The 18,453-nt window shown below is 45.1% G+C and overlaps 1 protein-coding gene across 6 annotated transcripts in view; it reads left to right on the forward strand.

Moving 5' to 3' along the window:
* mast4 (microtubule associated serine/threonine kinase family member 4) overlaps window positions 1-18,453 on the forward strand; it is a 571,101-nt gene that overhangs the window by 141,885 nt on the left and 410,763 nt on the right. The gene's annotated exons all lie outside the window — the stretch shown is intronic.

Below are 18,453 nucleotides of genomic sequence, written 5' to 3' on the forward strand. Positions count from 1 at the left end.
ACACACGAGATGCTCATTATGGATGTATAATGATTTGAAAGCTCCTCGGTATAACCTTTTACTCTGCTGTGGATATTTAATATTTAAACAAATCAGATGGCAGCATTCATTTTATCTTTCTGGTTTAATTTTTCTGGCGATTCCCAGATTTGAAGATGGAGATACTGTACTTTAGGACGTATTAATGGATAGTGACTTGCCTCCTTCTGTTTCTAGAATGGAATCTCTTTGTAAATGTTGATAGCTGTCATAGATCATAAGAAAATAGACCGAATTAAAGAATGACATTTTAAAATTATTAGAAATTTAATTAATATGGATGGTTATGTGTAAATTTGCCAGATGATCCAGTTGCTTTTGAAAAAAAATCATGTTAAACTGTCATCATTCTGAATAAGAATGCACAGAGTAGATGCACAGATCGTCTTCTGATAGGTCAACAACATTTTTCTACTCCCATCAGAAATAAATTTATAATGTTACTGGCAATGTCTTAGGGCTGGATTTTGTCAATGGGGACATGATGGAGGTGAGACTCCCACTTTTTGTGTTGTAGTCCCGCCTCCATCGACTTGTGGCCAACCCACGCTATTTTCCCTTGATTGACCTTGTCAAGCCCGCCCAGCGGGCTCAGCAGGCCAATTAAGGGACACCTGGCTACTGGTGACGTTAGTGATTGACATTTCATCTGTCAAGAGCTTTTGACAGATGAAAAATCAGCGTTTGACAGCTCTGTGAAGCTGTCAAACACTGACAATCTGTCTTCTAACTTAAGTCCTTCTACTCAGACTCAGTTAGAGATCTCTCCAGACCAGAAAGCAGAGGCTGCAACTTTTGACAGTTCAGCGGCCATTCTGCTTCCTGTGCCAGTGAACTGAGGGACTCCCGAGAACTGAAGGAAGGAAGCCTGCAGGAGAAAGTAAAGGTAAGTAAAACTTCTTAAAACATTTTACACTTACCTCACACACTTGCCTCTGCACACATGCACCCATCACTCACCATCACAACGGACATCTCGACCCCTTCAGACTGACGGTCCGCCTCGCTAACTTGGCGTGGTTTGGAGCTGTCGGGAAGCCCACACTTCAGGGCTAAAAATAGGGATTAGGCAAAAAACTGCCTGTTAACAGGCAGCGAATTGGCATTAATCCCCTTCCTGCCTTGTGGAGGCGACTCCCAGCACAGGTTGGATACCCGCCTCCTGGGACATTGGCACGGGGGCGGGATGGGTTCCTGCCCCCCGATTCTGCAATTTTCCCACCACTCCCGCCTCCAAACCTGCCTCCACGGGGCTTGGAAATTCGAGCCCTTAGTGTTTGCAGAATTCCACTGAAAGTACGGGGAATTTATTTGTTTTTCTGTTTTTTAAACTGTTGAGATAAGAGGATACATTTTAAAGATGTGCCACAATTAATACAAAGAATTATTTAAGTGTCTTAACTACTATCGTGTTGTACCTCGTTGAATGCCCAGTGTTTGCTTTTTTTAACCGAGACAATTACATCAAACTAATAAGAACATAAGAAATAGGAGCAGGAATAGGCCACTTGGCCCCTCGAGCCTGCTCTGCCATTCAATAAGATCATGGCTGACCTTGGGCTCAAAGCCACTTCCCTGCCCGCTCCCCATAACCCTTCACTCCCTTATCTTGCAAAAATCTGTCTAGTGCCACCTTAAATGTATTTAATGACCCAGCCTCTACAGCTCTCTGGGGCGGAGAATTCCACAGATTTTCCTCCTCATCTCAGTTCTAAAAGGGCGACCCTTTATGCTGAAACTATGCCCCCGAATTCTAGATTTCCCCACGAGGGGAAACATCGTCTCTGCATCTACCTTGTCGAGCCCCCTCAGTATCTTGTATGTTTCAATAAGATCACCTCTCATTCTTCTAAATTCCAATGAGTGTAGGCTCAACCTTTCTTCATAAGTCAACCCCCTCATCTCGGGAATCAACTGAATGAATCGTCTCTGAACTGCCCCCAATGCAAGTATATCCTTCCTTAAATAAAGAGACCAAAACTGTACGCAGTACTCAAGGTGTGGTCTCTCCAATACCCTGTACAGTTGTAGCAGGACTTCCCTGCTTTTATACTCCAGCCCCCTTGCAATAAAGGCCAACATTCCATTTGCCTTTTTGATTACTTGCTGTACCTGCATGCTAACTTTTTGTGTTTCATGCACAAGGACCCCCAGGTCCCTCTGAACTGTAGCATTTTGTAATCTCTCTCCATTTAAATAATTTGCTTTTCTATTTTTCATGCCAACGTGAATAACCTCGCACTTTCCCACATTATACTCCATCTGCCAAATGCTTGCCCACTCACTTAGCCTATCTATATCCCTTTGCAGATACTTTGAGTCCTGCACAACTTGCTTTCCCACCCATCTTTGTATCATCCGCAAACTTGGCTACATTACACTCGGTCCCTTCATCCAAGTCATTAATATAGATTGTAAATAGTTGAGGCCCCAGCACCAATCCCTGTGGCACCCCACTAGTTACCGTTTCCCAACCGGAAAATGACCCATTTATCCTAACACTCTGCTTTCTGTTAGTTTGCCAATTCTCTATCCATGTTAATATATTACCCCCAACTCCGTGAGCTCTTATCTTATGCAGTAACCTTTTATGTGGCACCTTATCGAATGCCTTCTGGAAATCCAAATACACTAATCTACTGGTTCCCCTTTATCCACCCTGCTCGTTACATCCTCAAAGAACTCCAAATTTGTTAAACATGATTTCCCTTTCATAAAACCATGCTGACTTTGCTTGACTGCATTATAGAAACATAGAAGATAGGAGCAGGAGTAGGCCATTCGGCCCCTCGAACCTGCTCCGCCATTCAATGCGAACATGGCTGCTCATCCAAATTCAGTATCCTGTCCCTACTTTCTCCCCATATCCCTTGATCCCCTTAGCCTTAAGAAATATATCTAACACCTTCTTGAATATATTTAATGAATTGGCCTCAACTGTCTTCTGTGGTAGAGTATTCCACAGGTTCACCATTCTCTGGGTGAAGAAATTCCTCCTCATCTCAGTCCTAAATGGCTTACCCCTTATCCTTAGACTGTGACTCCTGGTTCTGGACTCCCCTGCCATTGGGAACATCCTTCCTGCATTTGGTCTGTCTAGTCCTGTTAGAATTTTATAAGGTTCAATGAGATCCCCTCTTATTCTTCTAAACTCTAGCGAATATAAGCCTAATCGACCCAATCTCTCTTCATACGTCATTCCTGCCATCCCAGGTATCAGTCTGGTGAATCTTCGCTGCACTCCCTCCATGGCAAGAACGTCCTTCCTCAGATAAGGCGACCAAAACTGCACACAATACTCGGTGTGGTCTCACCAAGGCCCTGTACAACTGCAGCAAGACATCCTTGCTCCTGCACTCGAATCCTCTCGCTATGAAGGCCAGCATACCATTTGTCTTCTTAACCACCTGCATGCTTACCTTCAGCGACTGGTGCACAGGGACACCCAGGTCTCGTTGCACTTCCCCTTTTCCCAATCTATTGCCGTTCAGATAATAATCTGCCTTCCTGTTTTTGCCACCAAAGTGAATAACCTCGCATTTATCCACATTATACTGCATCTACCATGCATCTGCCCAATCGCCCAACCTGTCCAAATCATACTGCAGTTTCTCTGCATCCTCCTCACAGCACACACGCCCACCCAGCTTTGTGTTGTCTGCAAACTTGGAGATATTACATCTAGTTCCTTCGTCTAGATCATTAATATATATTGTGAATAACTGGGGTCCTAGCACTGATCCCTGCGGTACCCCACTAGTCACTGCCTGCCACTCGGAAAAAGACCCGTTTATTCCAACTCTTTGCTTCCTGTCTGCCAACCAGTTTTCTATCCAAGTCAGTACCTTACCCTCAATCTCATGTGCTTTAACTTTGCACGCTAGTCTCTTATGTGGGACCTTATCGAAAGCCTTCTGAAGGTCCAAATACACCACATCCACTGGTTCTCCCTTATCTATTCTACCAGTTACATCCTCAAAAAATTCCAGTAGATTAGTCAAGCACGATTTACCTTTTGTAAATCCATGTTGACTTTGTCCGATCCGGTCACTGTTTTCCAAGTGCTCTGCTATTACATTTTTTATAATGGACTCTAGCATTTTCCCCACTACTGATGTAAGGCTCACCGGTCTATAATTCCCTGTTTTCTCTCTACCACCTTTTTTAAATAGTGGGGTTACATTAGCTACCCTGCAATCCATGGGAACTGTTCCAGAGTCTATAGAATTTTGGAAGATGACCAGCAGTGCATCTACTATTTCTAGGGCCACTTCCTTAAGTACCCTAGGATGTAGATTATCGGGCCCTGAGGATTTATCGGCCTTCAATCCCGTCATTTCCCTAACACCATTTCCCGACAAATACTGATTTCATTCAATTCTTCCCTCTCATTAGACCCTATTTTCCCAACATCTCTGGGAGTTTATTTGTGTCCTCCTTTGTGAAGACAGAACCAAAGTATGTATTTAATTGGTCTCTCATGTCTTTGTTCCCCATTATAAATTCCCCTGATTCTGACTGCAAGGGACCTATGCTTGACTTTACCAATCTTTTTCTCTTCACATATCTATAGAAGCTTTTACAGTCAGTTTTTATGTTCCCTGCAAGCTTACTCTCGTACTCTATTTTCCCCCTCTTAATTAATCCCTTTGTCCTCCTTTGCTGAATCCTAAACTGCTCCCAATCCTCAGGTTTGCTGCTTTTTCTGGCCAATTTATATGTCCTCTCCTTGGATCTTACGCTATCCCTAATTTCCCTTGTTAGCCATGGTTGAGTCACCTTTTTTGTTTTATTTTTATGCCAAACTGGGATGAACAAATTCTGTAGTTCATCCATGCGGTCTTTGAATGCTTGCCATTGCCTATCCACCGTCAACCCTTTAAGTAACATTCCCCAATCCATCCTCGCCAACTCGTACCTCATACCATCGTAGTTTCCTTTATTTAAATTCAGTACCCAAGTCTCTGAATCAATTACTTCACTCTCCATCTTAATGAAGAATTCTATCATATTATGATCGCTCCGACCCAAGGGGCCTCATACAACAAGATTGCTAATTAATCCTTCCTCATTACATAATACCCAGTCTAAGATGGCCTGATCACTAGTTGGTTCCTCGACATATTGGTCCAGGAAACCATCCCGTATACACTCTAGGAATTCCTCTTCCACAGTATTGTTACTAATTTGGTTAGACCAATCTATATGTAGATTAAAGTCACCCATGATGACTGCTGTGCCCTTATTGCACGCATCTCTAATTTCGCATTTAATGCCATCCCCAACCTCAGCATTACTGTTTGGGGGTCTGTATACAACTCCCACTAACGTTTTCTGTCCCTTGGTATTTCTCAGCTCTACCCATATAAATTCCACATCATCAGAGCTAATATTCTTCCTTACTATTGTGTTACTCCTCTTTAACCAGCAATGCTACCCCACCGCCTTTTCCTTTTTGCCTGTCCTTCCTGAATATTGAATACCCCTGGATGTTGAATTCCCAGCCTTGGTAACCCTGGAGCCATGTCTCTCTAATCCGAATTATATCATATCCGTTTACATCTATTTGCGCAGCTAATTCATCCACCTTATTACGAATGCTCCTCGCATTAAGACACAAAGCCTTCAGGCTTGTTTTTTTAACACTCTTAGACCTTTTAGAATTATTGTTTACTGCGGCCATGTTTGATTTACACCCTTGATTTCTCTGACTTCCACTTTTGCTTTTCTCCTTCCTGTCTTTTGCTTCTATCCTTGCTTCCTTTTCCTCTGTCTCCCTGCACAGGTTCCCAACCCCCTGCCATTTTAGTTTAAACCCTCCCCAACAGCACTAGCAAACACTCCCCCTAGGACATCGGTCCTGGTCCTGCCCAGGTGCAAACCGTCCAGTTTGTACTGGTCCCACCTCCCCCAGAACCGGTTCCAATGTCCCAGGAATTTGTATCCCTCCCCCTTGCACCATTCTTCTAGCCACGTATTCATCTGAAATATCCTTCTAGTTCTACTCTGACTAGCACGTGGCACTGGTAGCAATCCTGAGATTACTACCTTTGAGATCCTATTTTTTAATTTACCTCCTAACTCCCTATATTCAGCTTTTAGCACCTCATCCCGTTTTTTACCTATATCGTTGGTACCTATATATGCACCACAACAACTGGCTGTTCACCCTCCCCCTCCAGAATGCCCTGCAGTCGCTCCGAGTCATCCTTGACCCTTGCACCTGGGAGGCAACATACCATCCTGGAGTCTCGTTTGCGGCCGCAGAAACGCCTATCTATTCCCCTTACAATAGAATCCCCTATCACGATAGCTCTCCTGCTCTTTTTCCTTCCGTCCCGTGCAGCAGAACCACCCATGGTGCCAGGAAGTTGGTTGCTGCTGCCTTCCCCCGATAAGCCATCCTCCCCAACAATATCCAAAGCGGTATATCTGTTTGAGAGGGGGATGGCCACAGGGGAGTCCTGCACTACCTGCCTTCGCCAACTACTCTGCCTGGCGGTCACCCATTCCCTTCCTGCCTGTGCAGCCTTTACCTGCAGTGTGACTGTAAAGTCCGCGCCTCAAAAATACACGGACTTCGGGAGAACAGTTTAACAGGTACTTTACTGAACAAGAGGCAGCTGGAAACTGAAACTACAGAAGCCTGCTAGGGCCTTTTATACAGGGGTGGTCACTGCCGGTACTGCAGTCTAAGACCAGTTCTTCCCTTAAAGGTACATACACAACAATTCCTCCCCTTTTAGATAAACAGTACATAACATTCATTTAACAACTAAATAATAACTAATTACAATTACAATTTTCTCAGTAGTATATACATCAACTGAAATAGTCATTTATAAGTTCAGTCATTGAGGAGGCTTCCTGATCCGGACTGGATAGCGCCTTTCTCGAGTATCCTGTTCTGGCGGTGGAATCAATTCTGGCTCATTGTCATTGGTTGGTTCGTCAGCTTCCAATACCCCTGCTTCTGAGGTAGACGCAATCTGTACTTCGGGCTCATTACCAGGTGCACATGCTTGTGGTACAGGTTTGGCTTGTTCCTGTGACTCTAGAATCTGGTCAGCATGGCGTCTCATGATGCTCTCTCCAACGTCCACTGTGTACATTAGTGGTCCCTGCTGTGTGCATATCGTGCCTGGCTGCCATTTTTCTGTTCGGTAGTCGCGGGCCAAGACTGGTTGCCCTATCTCAAAGCTCCTGGTTGGCTTCTCATTTATGTGCTGGAACTGCTTATCCTTAACATCTCGTCTTATGTTTGGTTTGAGCAAATCCAAGCGACATCTTAGTCTTCGGTTGAAAAACAGTACGGCTAGAGTTTGGTTTGTTACTGCATGTGTCGCATTCCGGTAAGCAAACAGGAAGTTGTCCACCTTGTGTTGCAGTGGTATGTCGTCATTATGCATTGCCTTTATGGCCTTTTTAAAGGTCTGAACAAACCTCTCAGCCAATCCATTTGTGGCTGGATGATATGGGGCAGATGTGTAATGTTTCACCCCATTATTCTTCAGGAACCTCCGGAAATCCTCAGACACAAACTGTGGGCCATTGTCGGAACAGATCTGTTCTGGCAACCCATTCCTGGCGAAGATGGTCCTTAGGACTGCAATAGTTTTCTCCGTGGTGGTGGAGGACATTTTAATGACCTCTGGCCATTTCGAATGGGCGTCCACAGCTATTAGAAACATTGAGTCCATAAATGGACCAGCGAAATCAATGTGTACCCGTTGCCATGGAGATGAGGGCCACTCCCATGGATGTAGCGGGGCCTGTGGTGGAGCGTTTTGGACCTTCTGGCATCCTGTGCATCTCTTGGTCATATCCTCGATTTCTTTATCGATTCCTGGCCACCACACAAACGCCCTGGCTAGGCTCTTCATTTTTACCCCTCCCAGATGACCCTCGTGAAGCTCATTGAATACGCTATCTCTCAACTTGGGTGGAATTACCACTCGGGATCCACACATCAAGGTTCCCCGGCACACTGACAGCTGTTCTCTCCTTGGCGAGAATGCTGGCAACAGTGAGTCGCCATATGCTGGCCATCCCTTCACCGTCAAATCATAGACCCGAGAGAGAGTCGGGTCATTTCGGATTTCCTTCTCAATACTTGCGTTGGTAACAGGCAAACATTCGACTATGGTCGCATGGAATATCTCCACAGGGTCCACTGCAGGTGCTTCTTCCGCCATAGGCAACGGTAGGCGCGACAGCCCATCAGCGTTTCCATGTTGTTTCGTACCTTTGTACTCTGTCATACTGATGTGCCCCTAGAAAAAGTGACCATCTTTGCAGCCGTTGCGCCGTCATCACCGGAACGCCCTTCTTTGGGTTAAAAATTGAGACCAGGGGTTGATGATCAGTCAGTGGGGTGAATTTCTGCCCGTGCAGATAGTGATTAAACTTCTTCACCCCCCACACCAGGCTGAGGGCCTCCCTGTCAATCTGGGCGTAGTTACGCTCGGCTGAGGTTAGCGAGCGCGATGCAAAGGCTATTGGCCTCTCTGAACCGTCATGGAATTTGTGTGACAGCACCGCTCCAATGCCGTAAGGTGACGCATCACATGCCAACCGAATCGGTAGTGTTGGGTTGTAGTGGGCCAATACTTCTTTTGAAGTGATTTGGCATTTACATTCCTGAAAGGCACGCTTACACTCATCACTCCATTTCCATGTTACACCAGTTTGAAGGAGGGCGTTCAGTGGGTGCAGAATTGTAGATAAATTCGGCAAGAACTTATGGTAGTAGTTCACCAACCCGAGGAACGACCTCAGTTGCGACACATTTTCTGGTGCTGGAGCCTTGACTACAGCCTCAATCTTGTCCGGCGACTTATGCAACCCTTCCTCATCAATCATGTGGCCACAATACGAGATTTGTCTCCTGAAGAACTCGCATTTGGGACGGTTGGCTCGTAGCCCATATTCCTGCAATCTCGTGAGCACCTGTTCCAGGTTGGCAAGGTGTTCATTGTCATTTTCGCCCGTAACCAGGATGTCGTCCAAATAACACTGGGTCCCCGGGATCCCTTGCAGGACTTGTTCCATTGCCCTCTGCCACATAGCCGGGGCCGATGCTACCCCAAATACCAGTCGATTGTACTGGTAAAGGCCTTTGTGAGTGTTTATCGTGAGGTATTTCCTAGATGCTTCTTCCACCTCCATTTGTAGATACGCTTGAGCCAGGTCAGTCTTTGTAAAATGTTTCCCACCAGATAGTGAGGCGAAAATATCTTCTATCCGCGGAAGCGGATACTGTACTGTGTGCAGGACTGGGTTCACAGTCACCTTGAAGTCCCCACAGATGCGAACCTTCCTTGGCTCCCCAGGCGTGCTGCGCAATGCTTTCTTCATTACAGGAACGATGGGTGTGGCCCACTCGCTCCAGTCCACCTTAGACAGCACCCCCGAACGCTCCAGACTCTCCAGTTCAGCTTCCACAGCTGGGCGTGTCGCGTATGGCACCGGTCTGGCCTTGAAAAATTTTGGGGTTGCGTTATCCTCAATCTTTATGGTTGCCTTTACTCCTTTTAGAGTCCCAAGTCCTTGTTGGAACACCTCTTCTGCGTCAGATAGAATTTGTGACAGACGTCCAGGTGCGACGTCATCATCTTTTTTGTCAGTCACAGTTAGTGCCAGAATAGAATGCCAATCCAATTGTAGTCTTCGGATCCATTCACGTCCCAATAATGGTGGTCCTCCATCTCGTAGTATATACATGTATAGTTTCTGTGTTTCCCTTCCGTTATATTCAACTGGCACCCTTATTTTTCCTCTGGGGTAGACCTTTTGCCCCGTGTATGTCTTCAATACAATGGACGTGTCCTTTAAGGGTATGTGTGAAAATAGCCGCTCATAGTCTCGTCGATTCATGACAGTTAGGGCTGATCCTGTGTCCAATTCCATCTTCACTGGGGACCCTGCTATCATGAGGGTGACCCAAATGGTTCGGTGATCTTCTTTTGCGATCACGTTGTGTAACTTTAAACAACTTAGTTGCCTGCTCCCGGAGTCCTTATCACTCTCCTGATCTTCTGAACTACTATCTGTCAGTTTCTTTACTTTCCTGTACTGTTCCTTAGTAGTTCTTGTCGTGTTGGCCTTCTTTCCTGACCTGCACACTCTTGCTATATGTCCCATTTTCCCGCATTGCCTACATATTTTGTCTTTAAACCAGCAGTCCTTCTGCTCATGGGTTGTTCTGCCGCAGCAATAGCACTTTTCGGCTCCATACTCCATTTAGTTAGCGCTGTATTCTTGTGGTTTCTGTTGTATTTCCGCAGCTCCCCGTGCTGCTGCTTCGTAGGATACTGCCACGCTGAAAGCCTGTTCTAGCGTCAGGTCCTTTTTTGAAAGTAGTCGTTTCTGGGTTCCTTCACTCTGGAGCCCGCAGACAAACTTATCCCGTAAGGTGTCTGCCAGTCCTGCTCCGAACTGGCAGTGCTTCGATAACTTGTGTAGTTCCGTAAGCTAGTCAGCATTGCTCTCATCTTTGTGCTGGTTTCTTTTATGGAACTTGAATCTTTCTGCTATCAGCAGTGGTGTAGGGCTTAGGTGTTCCTGTAAGATATGAACAATCTCCTCAAAAGTTTTCTCCATTGGTTTAGCTGGGGTAATTAAATTCCGCAATAGGCCGTACGTACTCGCACCCATCAGATTTAATAGTACCGACGCCCTCTTTCCATCAGCCACCTCATTTGCCTTGCAGTACACTTCAATTCTTTCCACATACGTTGTCCAGTCTTCTACCTCGTTGTCAAAAGCAGTGATACTGCCACTTTTCAGCATCTTGGGCGATCTAAAATGGCGCCTCCCGCGCTTTTGCTTCTTCCCCAATGGAATAAAATGGCGCCTCCCGCGCTTTTGCTTCTTCCCCAACGGGATAAAATGGCGCCTCCCGCGCTTTTGCTTCTTCCCCTTACTGCCACGCTGCTGCTAGCGTTCTACGGGGTAATGGCGGCAACCCACAGCTTCGGCGCGTCTTGCTTTCCTTTCCCCCCCCCCCCCCCAGTTTAGTTTCTCTCCGCTGTCCTGTTCTCGAGCACCGACCGGGCCCTGTGCGCTCCACCCTCTCTTGTTTTCTTTTCCTGGCGACGCTGCGTGGCCCGATTTGTAGAGCCGCTCGATCGAGCTTGAGCCTGCCGCAGTCCGGAAGGGTCAGCGCGCTACCTGCTACCAGCACGATTTGCTGGAACCACAGTCTCTCCCGCAATTCTCCGAACACCGATGGATTCTTTGGGCGGTTGCCCTCGGTCGACGCCCGTTGCTCAGACTACGACCTTCCAGGACCTTCCTTTCAGGCGAGATCCCCGTGAGATGATGCCACACTACAGGTGAGTTCGAACTTACTCGTTGCCACTTTAAAGTGCCTCAATAATACACGGACTTCGGGAGAACAGTTTAACAGGTACTTTACTGAACAAGAGGCAGCTGGAAACTGAAACTACAGAAGCCTGCTAGGGCCTTTTATACAGGGATGGTCACTGCCGGTACTGCAGTCTAAGACCAGTTATTCCCTTAAAGGTACATACACAACAGTGACCAACTGATTAAGCGTGATATCCACGACGTCCTCAGCATCGTGAATGCCCCAGTATGTATCCATTCCCAGCTCCAGCGCTGCAATGCGGTCTGCCAGTAGCTGCAGCTGGATACACTTCCTGCACACATGGTCGTCAGGGACACAGGAAGTGTCCCTGATTTCCCACATAGTGCAGGAGGAGAATGCCATGGGGCCGAGCTTTGCTGCCATGACTTACCCTTTAATTAATTTAAATTAAATCAATACCACCAATTATACTACAATTAAATGATATACTGAAGGACCCTTGTTTCCTCGCACTCCCCGCTACACAACAGAGACCTTAGAAACTATAACCACAAAATGAAGACCTTCTAAATTTTATGAACTATGAACCTTAACTGTCAAACTATAGAGTAGTATAAATACTCACCCAATCAGCTGCTTCCTCCTGTCCGCATCACGTTTTGAATCGTGACGTGGCTCTGGAACGCCGCCGCCGGTCTGCGAGATTGGTAAGCCTCTATATAAAAAAAAAAAGCCAGCGAAAGTGTGTTTAAATACTCACTGAACCTCCGCTCTCACCGCTCCCGACAATGGCCTGTCCAAATGCCCTGCTACTGCTTCCTTAATGAAGGACTCCAGCATTTTCCCAATGACAGATGTTAGCCTAACTGGTCCATAGTTTCCTGCTTTCTGTCTCCCTCCTTTCTTAAATAGGGGTGTTACATTTGCAGTTTTCCAATCCGCTGGGACTTCTCCAGAGTCCAGGGAATTTTGGTATATTGCAACCAATGCATCCACTATCTCTACAGCCACTTCTTTTAAGACCCTGGGATGCAGGCCATCAGGTCCAGAGGACTTGTTGTCTTTTAGTCCCTTTATTTTACCAAGTACTTTTTCCTTAGTGATAGTGATAGTCTTTATTTCCCCCCTCCCTATGGCCCCTTGATTACCATTATTGGGATGTTGTTAGTGTCTCCTACCGTGAAGACAGATACAAAATATTTGTTCAGCGTCTCTGCCATTTCCCCGTTCCCTATTATTAATTCCCCATTCTCATCCTCTAAGGGACCAACATTTACTTTAGCTGCTCTCTTCCTTTTTATATACCTGTAGAAGCTCTTATTTTCTGTTTTAATATTCCTTGCCATATTTATTTAATATTTATTCTCATAATTCATCTTTTTTTTTAGTCATTCTTTGCTGGTTTTTAAAAATTTCCCAATCCTCTGGCCTCCCACCAATCTTGGCAACATTGTATGCCTTCGTTTTCAATTTGATACCATCCTTTACTTCCTTAGTTAGCCACGGATAGTACTCCCTTCTCTTAAAATCTTTCTTACTGGAATATATTTTTGTTGAGAGTTATGAAATATCTCCTTAAATGTCCGCCACTGCATTTCAACTGTCTTACCTTTTAATTTATTTTTCCAGTCCACTTTAGCCAGTTCTGCCCTCATGCCATTGTAATTGCCTTTGTTTAAGATCAGGACACTGGTTTGAGATACAACTTTCTCACCCTCCAACTGAATTTGAAATTCAACCATGTTATCATTTTTTCCTAGAAGATCCTTTACTATGAGATCATTTATTAATTCTGTCTCATTACACAGTACCAGATCCAAAATTGCCTGCTCCCTGGCTGGTCCCATTACATACTGTTCTAGGAAACCATCCCGGATGCACTCTATGGACTGCTCCTCAAGGCTACCATGGCCAATTTGATTTGTCCAATCAATATGGAGATTAAAATCACCCATGATTATTACCGTACCTTTTTTACAGGCCTCCATTATTTGTTGATTTATACTCTGACAGAGGAAAAGGAAACAAGGATAAAAGCAAAAGATAGGAAGGAGAAAAACAAAAGTGGCAGTCAGAGAAATCAACGGTTTAAATCAAACATGCACACAGTAAATAATAATTCTAATACGTCTAAGAGCGTTAAAAAAACAAGCCTGAAGGCTTTGTGTCTTAATGCGAGGAGCATTCATAATAAGGTGGATGAAACAAACACACCGCTTGTGTTGTCAGCGAATTTTGATATTTCCCCCCACCCCATGCCCACATCTATATTAGCCATACATTGAGAGCAAAAGTGAACCCAGTATTGACTCCTGGAGCACACACCCTTCTCCAAAATTCACAAACAAATAAATGTTTAAAAAGAAAGGGGCTCTCCCTCCGGCCAGGACCGAGCCATGCAGTGGAGTCTTGTTTCACAACCACGTGCGTACTAATCATTCACACTTCAAGTGAACAGTTGGTGTTTTCCAACTGGTGTCTGCTTGTCAGCTTTTACCAGCAAAAATCAGAGTAATTAAACGTCCTTTGCTGCCTTGAGGTCATCCTGTGAAGCACCTCAGCAGAGCTGTTCTGCCTGTGTGCTGTTCTCCTGTGCAAGCACGCTGGATTACATGGCTTTCACTCCAGAGCCAGCAGCAAGCTTGAGGCATCTGTTGTGTAACTAGAGAAGCAAAAGGTTTTGTAGTGCCGCTCGTTTTCCCAGTGGCCGAGTACCTTTGTTTTGACCAGTGGACGCATCTGTCCTCATTGATGTCGGGGTTAGCGGGATTGGCAGTAGATTGTGGCGTGGGGAATGTCAAAGTGACCTCTTATTTACAGTGCTGGGGGAATTCTTGTAAGTACCTGAATTTAATGTATTCTAAATCTTTTTAATGTGCCTTTCATTTCACACTTTTTTTCTCTAAGTTAATTAGCATGCCTCCGTCACCCCAAAACAGCCATTACTATCATCACACTAACATTGCATAATAACCCTTAAGGCAATTTCTGTGTATCAATCACATCTTGTATCTCCATATCTCACAGTACAATCAGACCTGTTAGTACATGTATCAGATGTGTAGGTAGGGATTTCCTGCATGGCGGAATTCCATCTTTCATTTAGTTGCCTTTTCATGGCTTCATTGTCTAAGTCAACTCATTCCTCCTCCTCCTTGTATTTACAGCCACGTAAAATCTCATATTTATTTGTAAAAGTTAGTTCATATGGTTTGAGCTTTTTACAATGAATGTACAGCACAGAAACAGGCCATTCGGCCCAGCTGGTTAATGTCGGTGTTTATGCTCCACACGAGCCTCCTCCGACCCTACTTTTTCATCAGTGTTCCCGGACGGAGGGTTGTTGGGCAGAAGGAGGTTACAGAGATAGGGAGGGATGAGGCCGTGGGGGGGATTTAAACACACGGATGAAAATTTTTAATTCGAGGCATTGGTGAACTGGGAGCCAATGTAGGCCAGCGAGTACAGGGGTGATGGATGAACGAGACTGGGTGCGAGTTAGGATATGGGCAGCAGAATTCAAGCTTGTGGAAGGTGGGAAAGCATTGGAATAGTCAAGTCTGGAGGTAACAAAAGCACGGATAGGTTTCAGCAGCAGATGCACCAAGGCACGGGAGAAGACGGGTAATATTATGGAGGTGGAAGTAGGCGGTTTAAATAAAGCTGAATCCATATCTGCCATCTGGGTTTTTCACCTAATGTTTCCTTACCCGTGTTTGCTGGCAAAAATCAGCATTGGATTTTAAACTTCCCACACTGCTCTGAGTGTCGTCCAATAGAACTCCATGGCAAAGTGGTTCTAAACCTGTGCACTGGACTAAGTGGCTTCCATACCCAAATCAGTCGCAAATTTGAAGCATTCAGCATGCAGAAGCAAAATGTTTCCCTTCTCCCTTTCTTTCCTAGCCGAATACTTTTGTTTTAGCAAGCGGATTTTATCAGTTCTGTCAGGTTTGGCATTGCTACACTCATAACTTAACGAGATAGATTTCTAGACACAAATGGCATCAAGGGGTATGGGGAGAGCGCAGGAATATGGTATTGAGATAGAGGATCAGCCATGATCATATTGAATGGCGGAGCAGGCTCGAAGGGCCGAATGGCCTACTCCTGCTCCTATTTTTCTATGTTTCTTTCTATGTTTCTAATTAGCTGCGCAAATAGAGGTAAACGAATATGATTTGGTTGGGATTACGAAAACATGGCTCCAGGGTTGCCAAGGCTGGGAACTCAACACCCAGGGGTATTCAATATTCAGGAAAGATAGGCAAAGAGGAATGGGAGGTGGGGTAGCATTGCTGCTTAAAGAAGGGATTAACACAATTGTAAGGAAGGATATTAGCTCTGATGATGTGGAATCTGTATGGGTAGAACTGAGAAATACCAAGGGGCAGAAAACGTTAGTGGGAGTGGTAAGTAGACCTCCAAACAGTAATGCGGAGGTTGTGGATGCAATTAAAAGGGAAATTAGAGAAGCGTGCAATAAGGGCACAGCAGTCATCATGGGTGACTTTAATCTACATATAGATTGGGCTAACCAAATTAGTAACAATACTGTGGAGGAGGAGTTCCTGGAGTGTTTAAGGGATGGTTTCCTGGACCAATATGTCGAGGAACCAACTACAGATCAGGCCATCTTAGACTGGGTATTATGTAATGAGAAAGGATTAATTAGAAATCTTGTTGTACGAGGCTCCTTGGGTTGGAGCGATCCTAATATGTTAGAATTCTTTATTAAGATGGAGAATGAAGTAGTTGACTCAGAGACTAGGGTCCTGAATTTAAATAAAGGAAACTACGATGGTATGAGTCGCGAGTTGGGTAGGATTGATTGGGGAATGTTACTCAAAGGGTTGACGGTGGATAGGCAATGGCAAGCATTCAAAGACCGCATGGATGAACTACAGAATTTGTTCATCCCAGTTTGGCATCAAAATTAAACAAAAAAGGTGACTCAACCGTGGCTAACAAGGGAAATTAGGGATAGCGTAAGATCCAAGGAGAGGACATATAAATTGGCCAGAAAAAGCAGTAAACCTGAGGATTGGGAGCAGTTTAGGATTCAGCAAAGGTGGACAAAGGGATTAATTAAGAAGGGGAAAATAGAATATGAGAGTAAACTTGCAGAAAACATAAAAACTGACTGTAAAAGCTTTTATAGATATGTGAAGAGAAAAAGATTGGTGAAGTCAAGCGTAGGTCCCTTGCAGTCTGAATCAGGGGAATTTATAATGGGGAACAAAGAAATGGCAGACCAATTAAATACATATTTTGGTTCTGTCTTCACAAAGGAGGACGCAAATAACCTCCCAGAGATGTCGGGGAACATAGGGTCTGATGAAAGGGAGGAACTGAAAGAAATCCGTATTTGTAGGGAAATGGTGTTGGGGAAATTGACGGGATTGGAGGCCGAAAAATCTCCAGGGCCTGATAATCTACATCCTAGGGTACTTAAGGAAGTGGCACTAGAAATAGTAGATGCATTGCTGATCATCTTCCAACATTCATTGGAATCTGGAACAGTACCCATGGATTGGAGGGTAGCTAATGTTACTCCACCATTCAGAAAAGGTGGTAGAGAGAAAACGGGGAATTACAGACTGGTAAGCCTGACATCGGTAGTGGGGAAAATGCTAGAGTCCATTATAAAAGATGTCATAGCAGAGCACTTGGAAAACAGTGACAGGATCGGACAAAGTCAACATGGATTTACAAAAGGTGAATCGTGCTTGACTAATCTACTGGAATTTTTTGAGGATGTAACTGGTAAAATAGATAAGGGAGAACTAGTGGACATGGCGTATTTGGACTTTCAGAAGGCTTTCGATAAGGTTCCACGTAAGAGATTAGCGTGTAAAGTTAAGGCACATGGGATTGGGGGCAAGGTATTGACTTGGATAAAGAACTGGTTGGCAGACAGAAAGCAAAGAGTTGGAATAAACGGGTCTTTTTCCGAGTGGCAGGCAGTGACTAGTGGGGTACCGCAGGGATCAGTCCTTGGACCCCAGCTATTCACAATATATATTAATGATGATCTAGACAAGGGAACTAGATGTAATATCTCCAAGTTTGCAGACGACACAAAGCTGGGTGGGTGTGTGTGCTGCGAGGAGGATGCCGAGAAGCTCCAGGATGATTTGGGCAGGTTGGGTGATTGGGTAGAAGCATAGCAGATGCAATATAACGTGGATAAATGCGAGGTTATCCACTTTGGTGTCAAAAACAGGAAGGCAGATTATTATCTGAATGGCACTAGATTGGGAAAAGGGGAAGTGCAACGAGACCTGGGTGTGCTTGTGCACCAGTCGCTGAAGGTAAGCATGCAGGTGCAGCAGGTGGTTAAGAAGGCAAATGGTATGTTGGCCTTCGTAGCGAGAGGGTTTGAGTACAGGAACAAGGATGTCTTGCTGCAGTTGTACAGGGCCTTGGTGAGACGACATCTGGAGTATTGTGTGCAGTTTTGGTCACCTTATCTGAGGAAGGATGTTCTTGCCATGGAAGGAGTTCAGCGAAGATTCAACAGGCTGATACCTGGGATGGCAGGAATGACGTATGAGGAGAGATTGTGTCGATTGGGCTTGTACTCGCTGGAGTTTAGAAGAATGAGAGGTGATCTCATCGAAACTTATAAAATTCTGACAAGACTGGACAGAGTAGATGCAGGAAGGATGTCCCTGATGGTCGGGGAGTCCAGAACCAGGGGTCACAGTCTAAGGATAAGGGTGACACAACACCAGACGAAGGAGCAGCGCTCCGAAAGCTTGTGATTTCAAATAAAGCTGTTGGACTATAACCTGGTGTTGTGTGACTTCTTACATTTGTCCACCCCAGTCCAACACTGGCATCTCCACATTAAGGATAAGGGGTAAGCCATTTAGGACAGAGATGAGGAGGAATTTCTTCACCCAGAGAGTGGTGAACCTGTGGAATTCTCTACCACAGAAGGCAGTAGAGGCCAATTCTCTTAAATATATTCAAGAAGGAGTTGGATATATTTCTTAAGACCAAAGGGATCAAGGGGTATGGGGAGAAAGCAGGGACAGGGTACTGAATTTGGATGATCAGCCATGATCGCATTGAAT

Source organism: Somniosus microcephalus, chromosome 1 (genome assembly GCF_052327205.1).
Source record: "Somniosus microcephalus isolate GS21.2 chromosome 1, FLI_Smic_1.0, whole genome shotgun sequence".
In the NCBI taxonomy this organism is placed as follows: Eukaryota; Metazoa; Chordata; class Chondrichthyes; order Squaliformes; family Somniosidae; genus Somniosus; species Somniosus microcephalus.